Genomic DNA, 26,881 nt, shown 5'->3' with positions numbered 1-26,881 from the left:
AGACTATTTACTTGTTTTAAAAAGTAATTTAGACCGGAATGAATAACTGTACCTTACTGTATATAAAATATGTTGCAGTTATTCCTTTGATTAGTTCATCTTTTTTTTTTTGGCATGAAATTATCCATAGGTGACTTAAAACCTAATGGAAGCCTCCTGAAATACTGAAATTATAAATACAGATTCTCATGCTTGTTATAGAGTCATTGGATAATACCATCTTAGAGGTAGAAAGACACTTAACTCTTATCTAGACACATATTTTCCAAAGGAACACATTCTTTCCCCAGCTTCCCTAAGGATTGGGCATCAAGCCTCTGTTCATACATCTTCATCAATGGGGAGCTCACTACATTTTGGAACAACCCAGTCTTCTATCAAATCTGTCCCACCAGCCTTTCTACTTACTGGTCCCACTGGAATAAATCAGATAGGGTGCCCAACCATCTGGAAGCCAACCTGGCTCAGAGTCACACAGGATGCTCTTTGAGTGTGGACAGGAAACCAAATAATGCAAATACACTAAAGTCTTTGGGTGCCCCTACACAGCCTGCCTCTCCAAGTATAAATCAGCCAGGTGTATTTGCTTGAATGTTCTGAATCCTTGCCTTCCATTCTGTCTCCCCATACTGTAGTTGACAAATTGCTAGCTGTTTTATTTGATAGTAGTGAAATTAGACAAGTAAATATCCTATTTGATTAATAAGGCGATATAACTGGCCCACAGGTAGTTAGGGTAAAGTTACCTTAGACTTCTCGGGGGCTGAACTGGATCAATTAATCAACCATTTGATGGTCAGTGACTGACCATCAGGAATAAATGCTACTTTGCATAGTTTGGGTTCATTTAATAATAGCTGATATTTATTTATTGCTTATTATGTGCAAGATGATGTGTTAAGCATTAAGTTATTTAATTCTCATAACAAGTTTGTTATGGGAGTTTCATGATTCACATTTTACAGATGAAAAACTGAATGTTCAGAGAGGTCAAGTGACTTGCCCTGGGTCACACAGCCAGTAAATACCAGACACAAGATTAAAATATGATTCTGTCTCACTGCAAAAGTTCAATCTGTTGGCCTTTACATAATCTGTAGTGGTGTATGGGGTGCAATACTAGGCTTGCAACATCAGGCTTAAGGCTTTCATCATGCAAGTCCGTGGAGAGGGTGGAGGTGGAGAGTTCTGCTGGGTAAGTAGCCGAGACAGAGTTAGTTCATTATTAACTATTCTGCTTTCACTCACTCTCAATGTCATTACCCAGGACCTGCTAGGGCATCATTTCCATTCCCACTTCCCCATTACTGGATCTCATCCTTAACAAAACAACATTCTCTCTGGATTCCAAAATATGCACCATATGATAGGATAAGCAAATTCACCCCGATGTGTGAACAAGAGATGGCTAGGGCACACCTGACTCAGAATCTTCCTTCCCCTTCCTGGTCACATGTTCTTACTTAATGGAAGACCTGGATTCAGGCCTCCGTGTTAGGTATCTAACCTTGAACAATGACTGAAATGGTGGGGGGATTAGGTCAGGGTGACTGCCCAGCAAGCAGGTGGAGGAGATACATTGGATTAGATATGACCTTGGGAGCCTTCACTGACTGGAGCTCTTCGTAGAGCTAATTCTATAGATGCTTGATCAAAGGCATCAGTTAAGAACTTGGATGTCACATCCACTTTGCATGAGAAGATAACTTCATGTGCAGAGTTTGGGCAGTATTTTCATCTGTGGTAAAGTCACTGATCAAGCCACTTAACCAGTTCAGTCAGGTCCTTTGGAATCCCTGCCACAAGAAGTGAATAATAATGAATAAAATGCTAATTTCTTGCTTACAGTGTAAAAGATAAGGGGTGTGTGTGTGTACTTAAATACATTTCAGATAAGAAGATAACCAGATTACTATCACAGAATTCTAGGGTGTGTTGGCTGTAAAGTGATATACTAAATATTGCTCTAAAGTAAATATATACTAAATATTACAATTTTCAGTTGTAATGTGTGAAATAGATTAAGTATGTACTTTTATCAACAGCAGTACAAAATGCAAAGCTTTTGGAAGAACAATAAGAAATATTTGGTGTTAGTGAAGAGAGAACCCTTTAAAGGAAATCATAGGTATAGGGGACTCTATCTCACCAAAGATCTGTTTCAGAAGGTTAAAGTTTGCTTTTTGCAGTTGATTCCATATGGAGAACTGTCTTCTGGGAATTGTTCTCATGTTGTTCCAAAGTGAGCAAAGGGGGAAATGTAGAAAGTAGTATTCTAAAGAAGCAGAGCGATATAGAAATGATAAATCAAGCGGAGTAGATGGAATTAGTTTAGCAGACAACACACTTTAGCTTGACTGTCCAGTCTGCACAGTGGATATTTCTAGATACTTTATTATGACTACACACTATAACATAATTAAAGGTTCACTCCAGTGTTTTTCAAAAATGATACAGTTACCCATTTGGGGTTTCCATCCAGAATGGATTAGTATTAGAGCTCCATTCTTAAAATAAACAGAAGAGCCAAAATAATTTTTGTTCAAGGGACACTAACTTTGTTCCAATGCTATAGTGTCTGTATTAATTTCCTTGGGTTGCCATAACACATCCCTGCAAATTTGCTGGCTTAAAACAATATACATGTATTGTCTCACAGTACTAGAGGCTAGAGGTCTGAAATCCAGGTGTTGGCAGGGCCATGCTCCTCTGAAGCCTTTAGGGGAAGAGGTTTCCTTCCTCTTGCCAGCAATCCCTGGTGTGCCTTGGCTTGGAAGTGCCTCACTCTGACCTCTACCTCTGTCATCATATGGCCTTTTCCTCTATGTGTCTGTGTTCCTGTGTCTGCATTTCCACTCCTCTTATAAGAATACCAGTCATTGGATTTAGGGCCCACAGTAATCTAGCATGACCTCGTCTTAACTTGATTACATCTACGAAGACCTGATTTCCAAAAAAGTTCATAATTATAGGTACTGTGGGTTAGGACTTCAACGTACCTTTTGGGGAGACACAATTCAGTCTACTACAGTGTCCTATAAAAGCACTGTATTTTTGAAAACCTCTTTTTTAACAAGATGCCAACCAACTGCACTTCAAGGATGGTTTATCAGCAGGACAGGCTTCAGAAACTTGAATGAGAAATTAACAAAGGGCATAACCAAGAACTGAAATACTCTCTCCTAACTGAAAAATCATCTTCCTTCCCACCACCTCTGCTGCCAGATTTACCCCTTAAGGTTAGTGGACAGAGCAGGTAACATCTTCCAAGTGACCACACATCCCATCCCTGAGCTTCACCTTATCCCAATTTCTCACACCATCCCTGGTTAATAGCACTGGCTCTAGAGTCTTATTATTTAGGTTCAAATTCCAGCCACCCACCCCCAACATGTGCTAACTGGCTCTGTATCTCAGTACCAACTACGGCAAACTGGAGGGGCTGGCACAATTTCCTTAGTCAAGTTTCTTATAACTTGTTTAGTGAATTCCATCATTTGGTGACAAGCTCACTGCCACAACCCTGCTATCTTTGGGACACTATTTTTTAATGTTTTCATCGGAAGAAAAATATACTTCTTGATGCATTACATTCCTTTATTCATATGTGACTGGATGTCTAGCTCTGCATTTTAAACCTATTGTTCAGCATGGGGTCGGGCCCATTGACCTTTACAGCCTTGTGGAAATCAGCATAAGAATGTTTTCTGGGAGTTCTTGTTTCTAAATATTATTTTTGAAAGTGCTGGATGTTTCAACTGATCTTTGGCTTAAACTCTGGCAGTCTTATCTTTTATGTCCTCTTTTGCTCTTGTGGATGCGTTAGGGTAATTATTCTGAGAAGATTGTCATAACACAGCAAAGGGTTTAGAATAACTCTGTTTATCTCCCTTAGAGTGAGAGGGGAAAGGTCTTGGGAGAGAATTAACAATGTCCTATAGCTGCTTGCAGGGGAGATCAAACAAATTGATAGCGATCTTGTTTTTACTGCAAGATAGAACCAAATTTATAAAGACGAACGCAAGCTGCAAAGGCTCAGACCAGATGTAGCGGGTGTTCTGTGTGGATCTGGGACGTTCATTAGCACAGGATGGGAATTCAGAGACGAGATGGGTGGCCAGCAGGCTTATTGGGAAAATGCATTTATGGGTGAGAATTTATAGGCAGTAGCAGAGTATATTTGCTTTTGTCTCCGTTGTGAAATTATTCTGACCAGTTTTGAAAGTCACTGGCTTCCATCTGCATCTCAAGAGGATTCTTCAGGCCACTTTGAAAGGAGCTTTATCTCGTTCTTCTCCCAGGTCACTGAAGATAAAATGGGACAAATAATCACTCCATGGCACCAGCGTGTGTATCAGAAAAGAAGAAGTTTCCCTTTAATAAAACAAGAAAGCACCAATATTTTCTCAGAAGAAATCACAATTTTCATTTTTAATGCATTCTGATAAAGTCGCAGAAAATTCAGGGCTTTCTTTGCTTCCCCTCCGGTCAGTCGGGGTCCTTGACTATTATTTCCAGGGCTTTGGTGGAGCTCTTCTCCACCTCCAGGCCTCTCAAAGAACCCAGCCTCTACCCAGGGAACCCTAGTTTACTTATAAAGCACACCATGCAATGAAGGCTTGACGTCTAGGACAGAAGTGGCATGAATGTCCCCACAATTCACTGTAGATATTGTAGGAAGAAAAGGGTTCTCATTTCAAACCAAGCCTTGCACCTGGTGGTGGGGAGAAGCAACAACTTCCAGAGACCCAGGTAGGGAGGCAGGTGGCCAGGCTTCCTCCCCCAGCTCTCACCGACGCCCAGTGTGACCACGAGCAGGCAAGCGTCAGTTTCCCAGTCTCTAATATGAATAGGTTTGGTAAATGAAATAGAAGGTGCTTTCTTGCTGTAAAGTTGACGTGCGGCTGGTGCCCCGATGTGGCTTCTTGGATCCGCTTCCGTGGCCCTGTCCCACACTTCTGCAGTACACATTTCTAAGTTACTCCCCTCCTCTGTTCCTTACCTTTCTCAGCATTTTGCTGTTTCTCTTTGTTTTCCCAACCCCTTTTCTTCCCTTACCCTTCACCCTAAATTTGGGGTAGGGACGTTCCCTTCAGGCTCTGTTTAATGTTCAGGTGGCATTTTGCTCTAACGAGGCTATTGAGCTCTGTTCTTTAGGCAAAGCAGACTTTATTTCAAATAAAAGGTTCTGATATGTTCAGGACGCTCTGGTATCAGCGGAATGTGAAGAGACAGCCTAAAGATGCTACAGTAGCATTTCAACGTGGGAGTCAGGGAGCCCTTCACAAGGCCGCTGGCATTGTGTCCGCCGTCAGCAGTCTCCCTAAGCTCACTGTCACCCCAACTCCAGGGATTTTCCCAGGGCAAGAGAGACAGGCTAATTGTATGGGATTCTTCTCTGAAACCAAGAGTGTAAGGTTGCTCCGTCTAGAAGCTCCAGGGGCCTCTGCACCTCAGGAGCTCCTTGGACAGACATGATGGCCTGGCCGTCTCCACAAGCCTCCCAGCCTTGGTGGGGCCACTACCAAGGACAGCTTGCTAATCTCTCTCTCTTTCTGCCTCACTGAGCAAATGGAATTCTGATTTCTTTCATCATTTGCATAGCAGATTTTTGTTGACTTTTAGGGTTTCAACAATCAAAGCCACTCTCTCCCCTCTGCTCTGGGACATTGGGAAATGAGTAACAGCTAACATGTATTTGCCAAGCGCTCAGTCCTTCCTCACGTCACAACTCCATGCAGCAGACGCTTGGAAGATCAACCCTGTTTTGCAGCTGAGGAAGCCAGGGCATGGAGAAGTTCTGCGATTTGGCACAGCATATGCCGCTGAGCAGTGAGCTGGACTGGGTGTCAAGCCCAGGGAGCGTGGGCCAAAGCCTGGACATGGAGCCAGATGCCAGGGTCACTTTCGCTTTCCCATAGCTCCAAAACTGGCCATGGTGGAACTGGAATAAGAACACATGTCTTTGGGGCCAGTGCCTATGACCTCAGCCACCATGTCCTGCTGGGGCGTGGCGGAGAGAGGAAGGGGCTCACCAGGCCCTGCCATCTTTCTTGTGATTCTGTTGCTAGAGGAATCGAAGTGTGTAGACTGCTAGACTCTGGAACATCACTCTGTAAAGGAGAAACCCCAAACTAAACGCATACCAAGAGAACGGCCAAATGAAAATAGCAGGGAAATTGTGATACCTAAAACCAGGGCTTGAGGCCAAAACTAATACAGGGGGAAAAAACTCAGTAAAATAGACTTTTAGCATTCATACAATAAACTATCAAATAAACTTGGCAATTGTCATAGTATTTGGTTTCATTGAGAACACAGCCTGTTAGCAACAGGCAATAACTTAATCTATTAATTAAGTACAAAATTCAGTTCTCATAAAAACAGAATAATTAGCCCTTTCTTACCTTCGTATATCTGCATCAGCAGATACGGGCATTTCTCAAGAAGGGAAATAAGGGGGTTCTTCCATCTGCATTGCTCACCACGGCTTCGCCACCGCAGCTTGGTGAGCTCAGCACTCAGGAGACTGAGTTTTCCTTCTGGATGCTTTTCTTGCAATGAGGATATGCTCATCTCTGGCGACAGTAGATGACTCAGTTAAATTCACATTGCTTGATCAACCAAAGGTTCATATATTATAAGCAAGAGTCTTGCTGTGAATTTCTACTCCTTTGAACCCAACCAACCCCTGCCCCTCGAAAAGGTTCACATCAACACTTTAAGAAGCAAATCAAGCGATCATTAATTGGTAAAGTAGATAGTTACATAGAACAAGACTGAAGGGACAAACATTTGAGGCTGGGGACAATCTGTGAAGGAAGGATGGCCCCGTGGTTACGCACCGAGGACGTCAGAAAGACCTGGCTTCACAGTCAGACTCTTCCGCTTATTTATCTGCGGGGCCAGAGCTGGGCCACTTACTTGACATCTTGAAGCCTACTTCCCCTGCCTGTAGTTAATTATATGTCTGTCTTGTAGTACCATTGTTGTGAAGATTAAACAAGATAGTATGAATGAGGGCCTTGCTTGGCTCAGAGCCTAGAAGCACAGTGGTGGCCCTGTGTTCCCGTCACTGAACAACTTGTAGTTTTCCACAAAATCCAGGCTCTCTCTTGCCCCTCTCAAGGTCTCATAGTCCCCTTGACTCTGGCCATCGCTTTCTCCTGGCTCACACCTCCGTGTTCTATGGGCGCGCATGCAGAAGCCACCATCCTTAAGACGTCTTCCTTATTGTTAACTGGGCGAAGAGTGATAGCAGTTATATATTTTACAAAGTCCTTATAGTTAAAGAAGTGTAATAAGGTTTAGGAATATAGGTGAATTGGCATAATACCTCAGATTAGCTTTGAAATACTCCAGGAAAAAATAAGGGGAAGGGAATGAGTGAAACAAGGTTGAAAGATGTTGAGAACAGCTGAAGCTGGGGTACGGGCACACGGGTTTCACATACATGTCTCTTTACTTTGGGGCATATTTGAAATTTTCCATAGAAAAGAAACAAATCTTCCTTGAACTCCCTCCCCAAGCTGATGAGACGTCCGTCCTGGATACTCCTTAACAACACCATTGTATCATCCCTTAATGCTCTCCTAATGATCTGTTTCCTGGACAGTCTCCGCTAATAGACCATGAACTCCTTCAAGGCAGAGACCTGCATATTGTTCATTTATGTATCACCATACGTGCCACAAAACATAAAAATGTAAAAGGATCACTTGGGAACAAATTATGTGTTGAGTCGAGTATGCATTCTGTTTGGAATGCCTCTTTCATGTTTTGTTTCCGAGGAGCTTGCTTTCGGGGCCTTAGTAGATCCTGAAAACAATCTCAGGGGCTGATAATCCTCTCCTCTTTCAGCCACTGGCTCTTAGAATTAATTAAAGAGAGAAGCCGTCATAACACATCCTTAAGAATCGAAGACTCTCCATCACTAGATGTCTTTAAGAAGGAGGAGGTGAGTTTTTGACTCTGCTCAAGGAATGAAATACCCACCTTCTCCCAACAGCTTTAAGCTGCACCTTTGATTTAACAGATGTGTACATAACACTTCCTTACGGCTCCCCAGCAATGGCTGAGGCCTCCAAAACCATCATTTTCTAGGTTTTGAATATCCATTTTAGGCACATTTATGACAGTGTTAGTGGTGCTGCCTCTGGGTCTCCTAAACATCCACATGCCTGATACTTTTAGATTATGTATAAAAGTACAGAGATGTATTTAGAATACACTGTGTGTATCTGAAGATTGAAATCCCAATGTTAGAATACATTCCATTTAATTGTCAAAACGCTGTAACACTATTCTGCCCATCTTGAGGTTTTCACTATCAAATAATTAGAAACAAGTTAGCCAATCATTCAATAAATATCTTTAATCTCTTGCCATGTGTGCCAGGCTCTGTTCTAGGCACCAGGAATACATCAGAGGACCAACCACACAAACACCCCTGCCCTCATGGAGCACACATTTTAGAGAGTTCCACTAGCCCCATTTTAGAGATGCAGATACCTAGCATAGAAGGTTCTCATTGGAGGAACTCAGTGAGAGTTGTTCATTCCTGTGCTAAACTCCTCCCTTCTCACCTGCTAGTCAGGGACCTTGCTATCTTCATTCTCCTCTCTCCCTCCTGCGTCCTCAATCTTCTTTTCACTCCTGGGTCTTTTCATCAGCATCCACACGTCGCAGTTGCTCCCGATTCGGGAAGAGCTCTTGACCCCACATTCCCCTCTAGTTACCACTGCTTCTTTGCCCATCTGTACAGAAACCAGTAAAAAAAAAACTCCTGAGCGAAGTTGCAGGTACTCACTGTCTGCATTTTCTCTCTTTCTGAATGGCCACTTCTCATTCTCTCTGGAACCCAATTAGAGCAGCACTGCTCTTCCAGGGGAATGGCTTTCTCAGCGTCACCTATGATCTTTATGTGTTAAACCCGATGATCAACTCCAAGCCCTTATTTAGACTGACCTGTCAGGAGCACTTGACTCACTTGATCATTTCCTTCTCTTGGAAACACATCGAGGACACCACACTCTCCTGAGCTTTCTCTTCCCTCACTAGCCATTTCTTCTCAGTCTCCTTTGCTGGTTCACCCTCTTTCCCCATCCTTTATCTTTACTCCATCTACATTCACCCCCATGCTGCTGTCATCAAATCGCATGGCTTTAAATACCAACTCTGTGCCAATCACTCCCCAATGTCTATCTCTAGCCTAGGTTCCTCCCCTGAACTCTAGGCGCCTACTTCCACCTCCCTGCTTAACATCCCTCCTTTGGTGTCTAGCAGACATCTTCAGCTTCACAGTACCCAGACTGACCTCCTGATCCTTCACTCCCCAGATCTGCCTCTTCTGGAGTGGTCTCCATCTCTATAAATGGAAATTCTATCCTCCCATTTTCCCAAAGAACCTCATGTCCTGCTTCAATCCTCTCTTTCTTACCCCACATCCCATCCTCCAGCAAATCCTTTTAATGAAAATTCAAAATAGGTCTAGAGCCCGACCATTCTCCTGACCTCTACTGCTCCCATGTTGGTCCAAGCCAGCATCATCTCTTACTCAAATTGTTGTTAATATCATAGCCTCATAAATGACCTCCCTGCCTCTACTCTTGACCTCCACAGTCTCTTCCCTTCATGGCAGCCAGAGTAACAATGTTAGAATATAAGTCAGATCCCGTCATTTGCCTCCTCAGAGCCTACCCATGGCTCCCTGTCTCCTTTAGAGTAAAAGTCAAGTTCCTACCATCACCTCTGAGAGCCACTACACTTCTTGTTCCTTCTGCCTGGACCACTTTTCCTGCATTTATCCACATGGCTTGCTCATTCCCCTCCTTCTGGTCGTGGTTTAAATGTCACCTTCTCAGGAAGACCTCCTTGACTATCCTATTTAAAACTACAACCTTCCTATCCCCCACACTTCCTACCCCCTTCCCTGTTTTATTTTTATCCATAGCATTTGCCATCATTTAACATACTGCATATTTTACTTTCTTATCTATTGTCTACTCCCCCCGCCGCCGCCCCCCCCCACTGACAATGTAAATAAAACACCAGGAGAGTCAGGAATTTTTATCTGTTTTATTCATTGCTGAATCCCCAGTGCACAGAACAATGCCAGACACACACACTCAGTAACTAGTTATTGATTGCCTGAATGAATGAATGAACACTTATTCTCAGCACAGGTACAGCAATCAACAAGGCGTGGTCCTTGCCCCAAGAAGCTCACATTGCAAAGAGGAGAAATAGAAAAGTGAACAGAATTCCTATTCAACATGTTAATTGCAGTACTAGGGATGCATGCCAAGGAGGCTATGGGAATACACGGTAGGCATTCGATAAATGCTTGCTTAATGTTGAACGAATGATTTCCAGTTAGTTTTATTAATAACAACAGAAATACTTCCCTTGAAGCACTGACACCGTCCTAATGACTCTTGTCCTTTTCAGCCCCTCGGGAAGGGCTGGAAGCTGAAGAGACCCTGTTGCCGTAACACTGTCCATCTCTACCCTGCAAAACCTAAAGCATTGATCTGTGTCACTTGTTAAAATCACAAAGGAGAAATAGAATTAAACTGAAAGCAAAAGACAAAAATGGGCCGGGATAAGCAGTTCCCAAGAGCATTGCAATGAGACGTATTAGTCTGCATTAAGATGTAAATCACATAGTCCTTTGAGTCAATATTTGCTGATTGTATATTTCTTTTAACCAAAGGTGAGTCAGTGTGAGGAGGAGAAAAGAGAGAAAATAACAAAAGCATGAATTGCTGGAACGGAACTTTCCCCCTGCTGCTAAAACTTTGCACTGAAGCTGTGTCTGACAACAAAGCAATAGATTGAAAAATGAAAAATGGAGTCAACCAATTGTTCTGTCTGCATGACACATATTCTTTGACTTCTTTCCCAACTGAATTGATATTGTGTATATGTGGTTTGAAGGGTAGAAAATGGGCCAGTGGAGGGGAGAGTATTATAGGAGGCATTTGGTTCCAGGTCCTTCTCTCTTTCCCATTGTCTGGCTTTTCCTGGGTGGTGGGAGATTGGGAGTCAATGTAAAGTGTTCTGCTGCTACCTGGAGCATGGCTTGCATATTGGGGTCCCAAGTACTCCTGTTGCACTTTTCTTCACATCCTGGGAACAGTACACCTTGATCTGTACTAGAAGCAGACAAAGATGTCGTAGGGGCCATTGGTAGTTGGCACTGTGGAACAGAGGTGCTCACCTAACCAGAGTGCAGAGACTGAAAGAAGAGGACCGAGGCTGGGTGGTTGGGAACACCTACACTGAAGGGGCTCGTAAGAGAGAGATGGAGGCGAGCAATGTCACATGCCTCTGAAAGGTCAAATAAGATGAGGACTAGCTAAAAGGTAAAAGCAGCCTAAATGCCCATCAACTGACGAATAGATAAGGAAAAGGCGGTGTATCTGTACAATGAAACACTGTTTAGTCAGCAAAAGGAATGAAGCACTGATTCACACGACAACTGGATGACCCTCAAAAACGCTACGCTAAGTGAGGGAAACCAGCCGCAAAAGACCACATATTGTATTACACTGTTTATATGAAATGTCTGGAACAGGCAAATCCATACAGATAGAAAGCAGGTTAGCGGTTGCCAGGGGCTGAGGAGAAAAGGGGAATGAGGAGCGGCTGCTGGGACAGAGCCTCCTTTCAGGGTGACGGAACATGTGAATGTACTACATGTCACTGAACCATGCACTTTAAAATGGTTAATTTTATCTTCATATGAATTTCACCTCAATAAAAAAATATAAGATGAGGACTGAGATGTGGTCATTGGATTAGGAAGTCATTAAGACTTCTGTGAGAGTAGCATCGGTGATATTGTGGGAGCAGAAGCCAGACTCTGGGCAGTTGAGGCATGAGTGTTGAGAATGGGGCTGCAAGGAGCATAGACAAATCTTTCAAGAAGGAAGAAGATAGCAGTAGAATTGGAGGGGTGATGGTGGGCATTGTTTCTTGACTGTAAGATGGGGGAGACCTAAACCTTTGTATCAAATGAGGAGAAGGAGCCAGTGGAGAGAGAGGGTTTGAGGATACAGAGAGACACTGGCTGTCTGATGGAGCATGGTCTCTATGGAGGAGATAGGGATGTGAGCCAGAGCAAAAGTAAACAGATGAGCCTTGAATAGAAGGTCGGAATGTGCCTCCCATTATGTGGGAGGCAGGAAGAAGAGATGCCAAGGCAGATGGGGATGTGGAGAGGAAGTTGATGATGTTCCCATCTACTGGCATTGTCTATGAGATGGGAAGCAAGGGCAATACAAAGAAGACTGATTAAAGCTGGCTACTTGACATAGCGCCATGTGGTTACCAGAAGCTAACTGACTTCCTTTCCTATAATCCTTAATGAGGGAACACAGACTGGTCTCCCAATTCTTTCATTTTGGTTTATTTCAGTTGTCTTTATTGGGGTTGCATTTTTTGATTGTATCACTCCTTACCAACCCCCACACATGAATTTAAATTTTGAATTCTATTTGTCTAATGAGTAACTATACTTGAAATGATAAAAATAACAAGTTCTGTGAGTACTCCAGTTGTAATGATCTTAAAGTACAGTGTCTGAGGCATCTGAAATTCAGTACCTTAGAGAGTTAATTAAGTCAGGTTAATTGGAAAAGATCTAATCTCCAGATAGGGAACATGGTTGATTATCTTATTTATGCTTAAATAGAGTAGCAGAGGTCATTACAAGACTTTTTAGAAGATTATTGATTGATACATAATTTCTTAGTTAATTTTGTTTGACAATATATCTTGCTGCTTGAATCTACCACTTCCTGGCTTTGGAATCTCCTCAGCACAGTTGATCTATTGAAATCATGACAATTTAGCACATGGCTTATTTGTCTAATCTAGTTTTAACATATACAGACACCTAGCATTTGGCATTTGACTGTGACTCTACAAACCAGCAGTATCACACATGTGTGGCATGCTGCCAAGGGCAGAACTGGGAAGATGGAAGTTTCTCGGGACAGTGGAGGTACCAATGGGTGGTTGGAACAGGACTTTTAGTCAACTTTAATGCCCATAGCTTTGCCCCATTCCCAAGCCATGTCGAGTAAACACACACTCCAGGTACAAACAGTGTGCTTGCTTGGCAAATGCAATTTCAAGACAAGTCTCCTAACCTGGCTTCCCAACCAGTTTGTAACCTTGAAGCCCCTGCTCTAGAGAAATGCTGGAGTCACTTTTGGCTGCTCTGCTTAAGGCAGCCGTTTCTAAGAATGGAGCTGGAAAAGATTGCTTTGTCACTGGAAGTTACTGGAAGCAGGAGAGCATCTTTCTTGGGAGGCTCTAGAAGCAGTTTATTGTTTGGATAGGAGTTTAGACTAATGTGAACTTCTGGGTGCATTTAATTTTAAATTCTTTATTTCAAAGATCTACAATAAAGTTGGACCAAAGAGGTCTTGAAATCATTCAGGTTTAACTATCTATGTGTGTTCATGTGTGTGTATTTCACTGAGATCTCAGTAGTATAATACAACTATTAAGACCCTTGATCATCTAGATCACTCTATTTCCTCCAAAATATTACTTATCATAAAATTTATTTTCTATCTTTGCTTATAACAGTAACTATTTTAAAAAGTATATTCCTAAAATAAGTTCTGAAAGCAAATTCACTTTCTTTTCTGGAATATTCCATGTATTAAGACTAATGATTTCAAAGCATTTATCTGGGACGATCTTTTGGAGTAGAGGAGCTTATGTGGATTCTAACTCATTTTGGAGTGCTCACTTCTGCATTTGCAAGTTACCGTCACCAAATGTCTGCTGTTCTGCCCATTTTAGAAGCATAAAAGATGAAGTCCAAAGGATCAAATTGAAAAGAATGGAGAAAATTGACAATAATACATAAAGCAGCTGTGTTTAAAAAAGAAACCTTCAAATATTCCCCACCTCATCCCTGGCACAGCTGTAGAGGAAACTGCTGTAAATGAGCATGTTTTACATTTGGACAGTATAGTGAATTTTCCCTTAACACTTAAGCAATTAACCAAGCATTGGTGTTTTGCATAAAATTTTGTCCTTGTTATAATAATTTCTTACATGTTTATATTGCTTTAGAGTTTGAAACGTGCTTTGATGTCTATCATCTCACTTTAGTAAGTTACCCAGCAGTTTCTCTGTGCCAGGCATTTGAAGCACTCTATAGTCTATCTCATTCAGCCCTTCTAACATTCCCACGCAGTAGGGCTTGTGATCTCAGTTTATAAATGAGCAGACTGAGGCGTGGCTGGGGTAAGAGCCTTGTGTCTGCCGATGCAGTGGGAGGTACAGCCTGACTTCTAAGTCCGATCCAAGTGCCCCGGAGGCCGTGGGCTTTCCCTCCATGCGCTGTGGCCTCTGAAGCTTGCCTTTCTTTTTCTGCCTGTTTTACCTCTACCTCTTACTAACCTGTGGTCCCTTTTGTATGAAAGCTTTATTGCTAGTCACCATGGAGAAGTAGTCCTATGACAAAGAAGTGCTAAACAATGACAAACTTAATTGCAACATTAATTGCAGTAGTTGTTAATCTCTACTGAGCGAAACTGACTATGTGGCACTGAGTGGGGGCTTTTGATATCTTATTTCATTGAATCTGCACACCATACCTGTGTTGCATTTGAACCTTACTCAGTCCTAGAAGGCTGGCAGAGCTAGTGTCATTCTTCACCTTACAGATAAGACCACAAGTTCCTTGAGGTTAAAGGACATGTCTAAGGGCACACTGCTTAGTAGGACGGATACTAGAATCTAGGTCACCTATCTTCCTGTCAGATACCCTTCCTCTCTGTATACATCTCACAAATGCCAGGGTGTGGCTGCTGTGCACCCCAGATGATATGCTCTACGTTTATTTTGCAGTTTTATTTCTACAGCCGGTGCCAGCGCTGCAGCAAAATTAACAACTGCGTTCCTCTTTAGTGCTCCTCTATTTAAATTGCTTTATGCCCCAAGGACAAGCAAGTGATGGCCGCTCTGTGCATTTGTGTCTCTTTTTCATTTCATCTTATTCCTGACAACAAATTGAACTTCTGATGGGGATAGATAAGATTCTGACTCACTGAGCTGCAGGCAAGAGTGACTCAGTAGATTGAATGTGTTCTCTGGGAAGTCTAGAGAAGTGATCTTAAGGAAGAAGAGTATGTATTAAGAAAACAATTTCTCTCTCCAGGAGGAGTGGCTAACTCAGTGCCCCAAAGCATATAATCCATTTTGTCCAAAGTTCTGTTAGACACCTAGGTACTTTGCTTCCCTTGTCTAGGCAGAAGCAAGAGCACAAGGGACGAGAGAACTGGGCTCTAGACCCAGATATACCACTTACTAGCTGTGCGGTCACTTCTTTAAGCCTAAGTCTCTTCATTGGGAAAAGGAGAATATTGTACTAAATCATCTCTAAATGCCTTCCTGCTTCAAAAATCATGATAGCTGAGGTTCGTGGAAGACTTTTTAAAGCACTTCCATCACATTAGCTCATTATTGCAAGCCTGAAAGGTGAGTATTTGTTTTTCTCCATTTTACAGATGAGGAAAGGCCCAGGGCTCAAGACTGGAAGTGACGGATCCAAGGTCACACAGCTAGAAGTGGTGAAGTTAGGGATGCAGCTCATATCTCTTTGATCTTGAACCCCCATCTTCTTTTCACTATCACACATCTGCATTTGCTTACTCTGTGTTTATATAATTGTGCTAAACATTTGTCTGGATATTATGGATTGATGTATCTGCCCCAACAGTTGATTCAGTTGTTTGTATAGATTTTTCTTATTCTAAATGGCTAACCATGGAGCAGGGAGGGTATACCTCAGTGATAGAGCACATGCTTAGCAATCACAAGGTCCTGGATTCAATCCCCAGTACCTCCATTAAATAAATAAATAAACAAATAAATAAATAAACCTAATCACCTCCCCCCTCAAAAACCAAAACAAAATAATACTGTAAATGGCCAACCATTACCTTAATTTGGTGACTTCCAAGGTAGAGCAGAATATGCTGTAATTTTGTGGGAGAATAACCTTGTTAGGTAGGGGCAGCAGAGCAACTAAATTACCTCCTGAATAGAAGCTGATCTTTACAAACATTTCTCTGTATATTCAGGGCTTCAGCTTACTTAGAAGCCAGCACATCCCCAGAAGAATTCCTCCCCCTGCAAGGCCAGCCAGGGGCTGCTTCTCAACCTGTTGTGACCTCTGCCTTCCACACAAGAGCCTGGGATAGAGACTCTGGCTGGTATATAGCCTATTATTCATACCCTGTGACAGAGCCCAGGGGATGCAGAGCTGGCTAGAGGAACACCTAGATGGATTTTGGCCTGGTTTCTGTGAAGGAATTCCATCTTCTCAAAAGCAGAAAACAGACAAGTCACCTCTTTTTATTACTTGGTGGGGACTGACAAGATCTATGATGTCAAATATCTTGTTGCATCTGACTCAATAGACAGGCACTGATCTCAGAGAAGGCAATTTGTGTGCTTAAGTGTGGGGAAGAAGAATAAATAAAGAGATGGTTCCTATTCTTAAGGAACTTGGATCCACGTGGAGAAGACAAACAAATCGCAATCACAACTCTACATGGTGGGGGAGGGGATAGCTCAGTGGTAGAGCCCGAGCTTAGCATGCACCAGGTCCTGGGTTCAATTCACAATACCTCCATTAAAAAAAAAATAAGTAAATCTAATTTCTCCCCCCCCCACAAAAAAAACACAACATCTCTACACAGGATGGTGTAAGTAATACAAGAAATATGAACAATGGGCTGTGGAAGTCTAGAGTGTAGAATAAAGTCAGTCTGACTTGGCAAGGGGTGAGGATTGGAACTGATGACCAAGGGATCAAAGAAGGCTTCATGGAGGAAGTGGCTCTGGAACTGTGACTTAATGAAGGGTATGATCAGAAGAGATGGAGAATGGAAGAAACAGCATCCTAAGCTTAAAAAAAGAAACAGCATGTGGAAAGTCACATGAATGTGGAGAAAGCCATGAATGTGCATATTCTGAGCTCTAGATGATCTTGAATTCCGTGCTTTGTTCTGTAGGCACTAGGGAGGCATTGCAGGTTTTTGAGCAGGAGATGGATGTGATCTGTGTAGAGTTTAAGAAAGAAAACCCAGGTAGTAGTGTGGAAAAATGGATTCATGGGCTGGGGAGATACAGAAAAAATGGAATGTAATTATAAAGTTATGGGATGGTGATGAAATTTTGAGATCCTGAATGGCAGTCATGATGGAAATAAAGACATGAATGCAATTTTCTTTTTTTTCACTGCAGAGGGATATTTTAATCATTTGGATGTGGGGGTGATAGAGACACATCTAGGATGACTTTCAGGTCTGAGGCCTTGGGAACTGGGTCAGTGGCTTAATTTCACCAATAATAATGATAATGATGATTTTTTAAAAACCTCCATGGTACTTACCATGAGCCAGCCAGTCCCTGTTCTCAGTGCTCTACGTAGATGGGCTCGTTTAGTCCTCACGGCAACCTTTATGAGATAGAGCCCGGCTACCATCCTCACTTTAAAACGTAAAGTGAGGCAAAGAAAGGCATGATTATCTGCCCAGAGTCACACAGAGGGTTTCGTGGTAAAGTTGAGACTGGAATCCAGGTACTTTGGCTCTTGAAACCCATGCTTCGTGGCCACTATTGTAAGGAGCCAGTGGCGCGTAGGACTGCCTGTAATCTACAGCCTTGAAAATACTTACGATATTGTCAAAATTACTGCTGATCTAAGCACAAAATAATACCTCGTAATTATTTTAATTTCTATATTTTTATTGTGAGTAACATAGAACACGGTTTATACATTTATTGGCCATTTAAAATGTGTACTTCTTGGATGTATTATTTGCTCATTTCCTTACTGGGATTTCTTTCAAGATTGTAGAACTATTTACATATGAGGAATATTAAGTCTTTATATATATATATATATATATACACACACACATAAAAGTATGTGTATATATTAGATTGAATCATATGAAATTGCCAATATTTGATCGTGTTTGACCCACAAAAATGGCAATTTCTTACAGTTCCGCCTAATCATTCCATTAGTCATAATAACTGATATTTATTTAGTCCTTAATATGTACAAGGCACTGTGCTTTATTTACATGTATTAGCTCATTTAATTCTGACAACTACTTTACGAGGTAAATACTCTCATCTCCATTTCACAGACAAGAAAATTGAGGGACAGGGAGGTTAAATAACTTGCTGTAGTTCATGAAGCAGGTTGTCAGGCACGTGCAGGGGCCTTATCTGGACTGAAACTTGGTCTTTTTGACTCAAAAGCCTATTATCTTAACCACTGCCTTATATTGCCTTGCATTCTTATTCTTCCAGATGACTTTTAGAAACAGGTTCCTCAAAAAAATTCCTGGTGAAATTTTAGTTGGGATGACATTCAATGCATGGATTAGCACATGGGGAATTCATATCTTTACACTGTAGAGTCTTCCTATCTGAAAGCAAGCTACCGTTCTCCATTAATTCAAATATATTTTTACCTCCTTTGTAGAGCTTTATAGATTTATTCATGGGATTATTTAAAATGATAATTCCAAGGATTTACTTAAGGTTGTCCTTTGTGTTTTTTAACTTTATGCTGCTAGTATGATAGGATTTTTTCTTCCATTATATGATCTAAATGGTTATTATTTGTATATGGAAAAGCTTTGGTACATTACTTTTATAGTTATCCATTTTACTGAATTTTCTCTAAGAGTTTTTGAATCTGTTCCCTCATATCCATCACAAGATCACCATCCTCTCTCACCTGGATGACTAAATAATAATCTAACTGTCCTCCTTGCCTCCTAGCTTGCCCACCTAAAATCCACCCTGTTGCCATGGTGAGCTTTCAGAAGTACAAATCTCATGTCCCTGGGTTTAAACCTTTAGGTGGATCCATCCCCGCTGCCTTCAGGAGACATTTGTGCCCCCTCACAAGGTATTCAAGTCTCCTTGAGCCTTGCTACTCATTCACGTAGACCCAACATTCCAGCCAGACCCAGCACTCACATTTCTCATAACGCAGGGTGAACACCCATGCCTTAGCGTGTCCCGCGCCCTGCAGGTGCTACCCCTCCTCCCTCCGCTCAGCTCTTCTCCGAACTTTACTGGCTACGCCAGGTGGGTTCTCAGTGTCTTTGTCCCTGTCTTCACCTGGCACCGTTTATACACTCCAGTATGGCAATTACCATGGAGGCTTGTCGTTGATTCTCCGCACGGATTAATGGTTAAGATGGACGTCAGAACCAGACAGACCTGGGTTCACACCTGGTGCAACTGCTTGCTATTTATGTGACCTTGGGAAGGACACACGACCCCGTGTGGATACGAATGAACACTCCACAGAGCAGTTGTGAGGATTACTCAGGACAACGTGTGCAAAGTGCGTAGCCCCACGCCAGGCACGCAGGAGATATTCCGCACCTTTTCAAAGTGACAGTGCGGACGATGAGAAAAGGGTGGACTAACCAGATGGTGTGGGCTTCAGCGACAGGGGAGCTGCGAAGCAGGGTTCAGGGAAGCTCCACTCGGGAGCCAGGAGAGGGATAACTTATCTTTCTGCCCGGATGGATGAGGGCTGTGGGAAAATGAGCAGCCTCCACTGGAGGGTTGTTAGACAATGACATTTTTAGAGGTTGGAGTTTAAGTTAAGGCAAGAAAAGCTACAGAGGGAATGTTTACGGCTTCTACTGGGAGTTGCTTTTGATGCTGATGTTGTACCTGGGAACCGTCATTCCTCCTATGCCAGCACCAAGTTGGCCCAAGAGACTGAAGTAAAAATGGAATCGATGGTGGTGAGTTGCAGGAGGGAGGCCAGATGGCCAGCCACCGCACATGCCAGTCAAGGCTGGAGTGACAAAAGTCTTATTTCACTAGCTTCTCAGAGTTCTTTGAACCATGCAGAGGCCTGAAACTGCCTAAGGACTCCTTCTGAGTCAAGTATAGGAAATGGACACCAAAGCCTTGCCTAACGGTACAATTTCCCTCCAACCCTCTATCTGATAACCTAGTTTCCAACCCCAGTAACTGAACCCCTCTAATTACTTTGAACCACTTCTCCGGGAAGAATCTGTTTGGCTTTGGTCACTTGGCAGCTGGCATGAGGAGAGGGTGGGGAAAGGGCTCCTCTCTCTTCTGTTACGGTCTGTGGCCCTCCCCGATGTACCCTTTGCCTCCATGTATCTTCTTGGAAGGGCCTTTCTGCTGGTATGGCTGGTAGCTTAATTTTTGTGGAATATATACCCTGAAGCTGTGATGTCTAGAACCAGGGCAGGCTTGGATTGGGGTGTTGACCATTTTCTGGCTAATGGTTTCCCTTTTATTTGTGTAGCTTGAATCTCTGCTCTGGTAAGGGAAGACAAGAGGGGGAGAGGGAGAGAGAGAGAGAGAGAGAGAGAAAGAGAAAGAGAAAGAGAAAGAGAAGGGGAGGGAGGGAGAGGCGAAAAGAAACAATTTACTGTTTTTTTTAAGAGATCAGCCAGTGAAAATATAGATGATGGAGACAGATCTAGGTATAGGCCCAGCTTCACCACTTTTTAGGTCTGTGATGTGGGCCTGGTTATTTAATCTTTCTGAGCTTTAGTTCCTTCATCTTCATTAATTGGATGCTTATTTTATTCAAACAGATATTTTCTCTTTGTTATCCCTGTTACTTATTTATTTATTTTTCTTAGTGGAGTTACTGGGGATTGAACCCAGGACCTTATGCACGCCAAACACACGCTCTACCGCTGAGCTCTATTCTCCACCCCCCGTTATCCCAGTTATTAATTAAATGTTGAACCGCCTTGAGGAATGGAAACGAAAGCTGTACAGTGGTTTGACTTGTTGTATCTCATCATCAGCTGTCAGGATGATATACTACATATGGAGAATACCTAGAATTCTTTATCATCAAAATATGAATCATCACAGGGAGCAGGTAGTGCCTGCAGGTCCTGAAGCAGTCGCTATCTATTTTTAGTCCCTACATTAAAGGTTTTTCTTTCCCTCTCTTTTGTATGCATATATGTGATGAGTGGGGTTGTTGAAGGAACTGAGCTTGAGGATGGAAATGGGCTAAATCTCTTCCCTCTTTGTCATTTAAGAAAATGATTCAACTTTCCATTTTGGGAGTATCTAAGGGTCACCTTTAGCCAATTATGGCTCATTTTCTGTTTTTGTGTTATATTCTCAGACTTGAAAACCTATACAAAAGGGATCTCTTCTGTATGTTTTCTTCATGGTGGAAGTGACTAAAACTCACTAAACATAGAAGATCTTTGTGAGAGTGTCACTTAAAATTGGAAAAAGAATTCTTTTATAGAAAAACTCTTATAGGTAATAGTAATTCACTCCCTTCTAATAATGCCAGGAGGGTGAAACAATTATTTCAGATATTTAAAAAAATAGATGGGCTTAATTTTTTACATCCTGAATTGTTAACAAAAGAACAAAACTAGATATATTGCAGGAGGCAGACATGCACATGCACCTGGGACCAATTAAATATTTTTCCTTCATCTTAATCAGAACACTGGGGCTTTTCTCTTTCATAGTGGACCTACATTCCCCAAATTTGAGATTTTTAGATGCTATTTTTAACCAACCATTTTCACTGGGTTTATTTGAATCAGATTTAAATTTATTTGAGTCAAGTAAGAGACTCGATCTAATGGTAGTAGTAATGCCTCACATTTGGATTGATTTTACAAATTTCAGATGGCTCTAGTGTGTTATTTTATTGATCCTCACAGCAGATAACAGATAACAGTCTTGTAAGATAAGCCAGCCAGGCAGTATTATCTTCCCATTTTACAGGTGAGGAAACTGAATTTTACACAGTTCGGGATCACACATTAGCAACAGAGTCAGACTCAAACCCAGGTCGTCTGACTGCCTAACCCACTGCTCTTCCAAGTTCACTACCACCTACTACTTGATCATTCTTTGTTTCCTTTCTACTCCTTTGAAATGGCCTGAAGAACTGTACTAGTTTCTCATAGCTGCTGTAACGAAGTGTCACACACTTGATGGTTTACAACAAAAAAATTTTTTTCTCTCTTAGTTCTGGAAGTTAGAAATCCAAAATCAAGGGTGCAGCAGGGCTGTGCTCCCTCTAAAGGCTCTAGCGGTGAATACTTCCTTTCTTTGTCCTAGCTTTGGTGATTCCTGGCAATCCTTGGCCTCCCTTGGCTTCTAACTTCATCATTCCAGTCTCTGCCTCCATTGTCACATGACCTTCTCACTGTGTGTTTCTGTGTCTGTGTCCAGCTCTCTCTCTTCTCATAAGGCCATCAATGATACTGAGTGAGGGCCCACTCTACTCCAGTGTGACTTCCTCTGTATTAATTACATCTGCAACAATGCTATTGCCAAATAGGATCACTTTCTGAGATACTAGGGGTTAGGACTTCAACTCAATCTTTTGGGGAGACAATTTTTTTACATTACTTAAAAAATTTTGTTTTATTGAGTTATAGTCAGTTTACAATGTTGTGTCAATTTCCAGCATAGAGCACAATTTTCCAGTTATATATGAACATACATATATTCATTGTCACATTGTTTTTCACCATGAGCTACCACAAGATCTTGTATATATTTCCCTGTGCTATACAGTATAATCTTGTTTTTCTATTCTACATATGCCTGTCAGTATCTACAAATTTTGAACTTCCAGTCTATCCCTTCCCATCCCCCTCCCCCCTGGCAACTACAAGTTTGTATTCTATGTCTATGAGTCTGTTTCTGTTTTGTATTATATGTTCATTTTTTTTTAGATTCCACATATGAGCAATCTCATATGGTATTTTTCTTTCTCTTTCTGGCTTATTTCACTTAGAATGACATTCTCTGGAATGTCATCCATGTTGCTGCAAATGGCGTTATGTTGTCTTTTTTTATGGCCAAATAGTATTCCATTGTATAAATATACCACCTCTTTCTTTATCCAATCATCTGTCAATGGATATTTAGGCCGTTTCCATGTCTTGGCTATTGTAAGTAGTGCTGCTATGAACATTGGGGTGCAGGTGTCATTTTGAAGTAGGGTTCCTTCTGGATACATGCCCAGGAGTGGGATTCCTGGGTCATACGGTAAGTCTATTCCTAGTATTTTGAGGAATCTTGGGGAGACACAATTTAACCCATAACCGATCCCTCCTCTTTGAGGGATACTGAAACCTTTTAGTTCTCAAGGGGAAAGGAGGTTACTAAGGTTGGATATTGTTGGGAAATGTCCTCAGGTATTTATTTGTGTGTTTTCATAATGTGGATCTGGAGATCACAAGAGCTGGATGGAGTTGGAGCCATGTTTGGATGTGATTCTCAGGAGCAGTTGCTTTTGGAGGGTGCTTGGAGAGATTCTGTAGTTAGAGAGGAGTCATCAGGAGGTACTTCCTTCCAATTTCAGCAGGCATGTAAATTTAGCTTTGAGGGATGACCTGGATCAATGCTTTGTAGTGCAAATCTCCATTACATTAGTGGCAACAGGCCTCCAAATAAGTAGTGGGATTCCATGTAATGAACATTTATTGAGTAGTTACTCTGTGCAAGGCCCTTTGCTATGGTGGACACAGAAAGGAGAAAACCATGGCCCTTACCATCAGGGAATCTAGTCTAGTTGTTCAGTTAAAAAATACTGGCAACTCCCTGCATGTCAGGAACTGTAAAGGCACCAGTGATGTAAGGGAGAAGGAGGGGAAGCGAGGGGAAGGGAAAACTTCCCAGGAGGTGCTCAATTTCTAGTGGCTGGAAGAAGGCAAGTAGGAAGCCATCTATCATTCAGTAAGTTCAGGGTGTGCAAGGACAGGAGAGGTGCACCTAACACAAACTGGGGCCTCAGGCAGGGCCATCACATCGATGTCTGAGGGACATCAGTCCAGAACTCACATTGTGAGAGTTTCTACTCAGTACAGGTGGCAGGAGGAGATACCCATGGTGAGTTCACACTAGTCTGCAAATCAGACATCAGTTCCCCTTTCTCTAGGTGTGTGTGGCCTAGTGAATGGCAGATAGGAAGTCTGAATCTGATTCTGCTGGCAGGAAGGGGGCACAGCACTGATGATACTGTGGAGAGTAGTAAATTCAGAAAAATTGCCCTGGCAGCGATACAAAGGAGAATGGAGGGGGTGAGTGTGGAGGCAGGGGAGCCAGTTAGAGGCTTTTTCAAGGGACTGGGGAGAGGGGAGTGCCATCATTTCCAGCCAGGCTAGTCGCTTGGTCTTCCCACGCCTGGTCTGGCCCTGCTACAACCCATTTCCCACCCAGCAGCTAAATGTACAGTTAAAAGCATCAGTCAAATCCCACAACTCCCTGCTTACTGCCTGTCAGTGGCTTCGTCTTGTCCCTTCACATGGCTAACCTTGGAGTTCAAGGGTTTGAAACGGCCCGGCCTCCCTCTTCAAATTCTTCCCATTTCACTCTTCCCTTTCACTTTCTCCTCTCCAGCCAAGTGGCCTTCTTTTCAGTACTTGAAACACACAAAGCTCTTACCTGCTTTAAAACCTTAGCACTGGCCATTCCCTCTACTTGGAAAGCTTTCCCCCCAGATCTTATTATTCCTAATCTTCCAGATTTCAGATAAAATGTCATCTCCTTTCGGAGAGGTCTTCACTTGACCGCCTTCCCTAAAGCAGCCTCCGTACTGCCCTGTCTCCTCGTCCTTCATGCTGGACATTGTGGGTTTCCTACCTGGCTTGAGCCCCCCCTTCCTTCTCAACGGGACGCCGCTTTTGTTCATGTGTTCACCTCTGCCGCCTTCAGCCCTGAGTCTTAATTAAGGGAATGGGGCTGCTTCCTCTGCAGCTCATTGTCTTCCATGTGCCAGCGACTGGCTGAGGAGCAGGCATGAGAACCAACTCTGGACAATTCATCCCTTCACTCAACAGATACATTCTGCACACTATTCTATGTCCTGGGGATACAGCAATGTACAAAACAAAGAAAAATACCTGCCTTCTTCAAGCCTACGTTTTAGTAGGGGGAACAGGCTGTTAGCGCCAAGACCTGGCCCCACACAACAAGCTGTAGGATCCAGTGCTGGGGCACCTCAAGCCAAACACCTAAGTGAGTGGGGACACATCCCCACCCATCAGCAGACAGGCTGCCTAAAGACTTCCTGAGCCCACAGCCACCTCGAGACACACCCATAGACATAGCCCTGCCCACCAGAGGGTCAGGATCCAGCCCTGCCCACCAGTGGGCAGGCACTGGCCCCTCCCACCAGGAAGCCTGCACAAGCCTCTAGAACAGCCTCACCCACTAGAGACCAGACACCAGAGGGAAGAAAACTATAATTCTGCAGCCTGCAGAACAAGTCTGCAAACGCAGGCCAGACCCTACTTCAGGAACAACTGGCCCCTGGCCCTTGGGTGACAAGAGGGGAGTGCACTGCCGGGACACGTAGGACGTCTCCTACAGAGGGTCACCTCTCCAAGGTTGAGAAACATAACTAACCTACCACATACATAAAAATACAAGTAGAAATTTAGACAAAATGAGATGGCAGAGAAATATGTTCCAGACAAAGGAACAAGATAAAATCCCCAAAGAACTAAGTGATATGGAGATAGGCAATCTACCAAAGAAAAAGTTCAGAGTAATGATCATAAAGATGATCAAAGCACTTGGGAGGAAAATGGATGCATAGAGCAAGAAGTTAGAAGTTTTTAACAAAGAGTTAGAAGATATAATGAACAACCAAACAGAGTTGAAGAATACAATAACTGAAATGAGAAATACACTAGAAGGAATCAAGAGTAGAATAAATGAGGCACAAGAACACACGAATAAGCTGGAAGACAGAGTAGTGGAAATCACTTCTGCAAAACAGAAAAAAAAAAAAAGAATGGAAAGAACTGAGGACAGTTTAAGAGACCTCTGGGATGACGTCAAGCACACAGATATTTGTACTATGGGGGTCCTAGAAGGTGAAGGGCGAAAGGGCCTGAGAAAATATTTGAAGAGCTAATAGCAGAAAACTTCCCTAACCTGGATAAGGCTTGAGTAGGAGTAGAGCCAGATTGTGTGGGAATTGCTGCTTTCATAGTCTGGGGGGGGCACTCTTTGCAAAAATGAAAATACAAAATTGTTCATAAAACTGTATATTTCGAATTAGAAAATAAGTCACAAGTTAATGACTTTTATAAATCAGACCTCACGAATTCAGCAGAACAACTGCCTGGCAGACAACTGTGTTTTATTCCCCTGGATTTGGACTGAATATTCTTTGATCACCTCTTTTAATGACAATGATTATGGAATATTTTCTGTAGAAAGATAAACTAGTCCCTTCCTCAAATGTGATTAACATTTTATTTTTTATCATCAGTAATTTAGAAACAATAGTTTCAGCATCACAGCTTGATGTTAGTAACATCAAATCAATTTTTAGAATTGTCTAATCTGGGGGAAACTTCTAGCAAGTCTCTTCCATGAAAGAAAAGTTTTCAGGATTTTTTTTGTGCAGAGATTACTCTGAATTGATCAGATTCATGAACCAATTTGTGGAATACCTAGTAGTGGCAAATTGAGTTTTATATTTTCCTTGTCAATGTCATCATTTCATGGCAAATCAGAAAGAAATTTTAATTTCAATATTTTCCAATATGTTTATGTGATTCACTCCTCTTTGTGAAGTGGAATATCAAGCAATCCAAGGCTGTTCTTTGGATGTTTGTAGTTAATGATCATGCTGATGTGTGAGAACTTCCATTTCAATAGTTTGAATGAAAACCCAAAATTTTACATGTTTAATGGTTGGAAGAGTTTTCCATAGACTAGCTTGTAGCTCTGAATGTTTGAAACTTTGTTTCTTTTTGAATATCCACATCGTTCTGGGGCTGAGGCTGGGCATGGCAGGACATATAAT

General features: G+C 42.3%; 1 protein-coding gene across 1 annotated transcript in view; it reads left to right on the top strand.

The window, feature by feature from the left end:
• LOC141573315 (early endosome antigen 1-like) overlaps window positions 1-26,881 on the top strand; it is a 125,784-nt gene that overhangs the window by 38,757 nt on the left and 60,146 nt on the right. The gene's annotated exons all lie outside the window — the stretch shown is intronic.

This window comes from Camelus bactrianus, unplaced genomic scaffold (assembly GCF_048773025.1).
Source record: "Camelus bactrianus isolate YW-2024 breed Bactrian camel unplaced genomic scaffold, ASM4877302v1 HiC_scaffold_44, whole genome shotgun sequence".
Taxonomy (NCBI): Eukaryota; Metazoa; Chordata; class Mammalia; order Artiodactyla; family Camelidae; genus Camelus; species Camelus bactrianus.
This window is presented reverse-complemented; position numbering and strand designations above follow the sequence as displayed.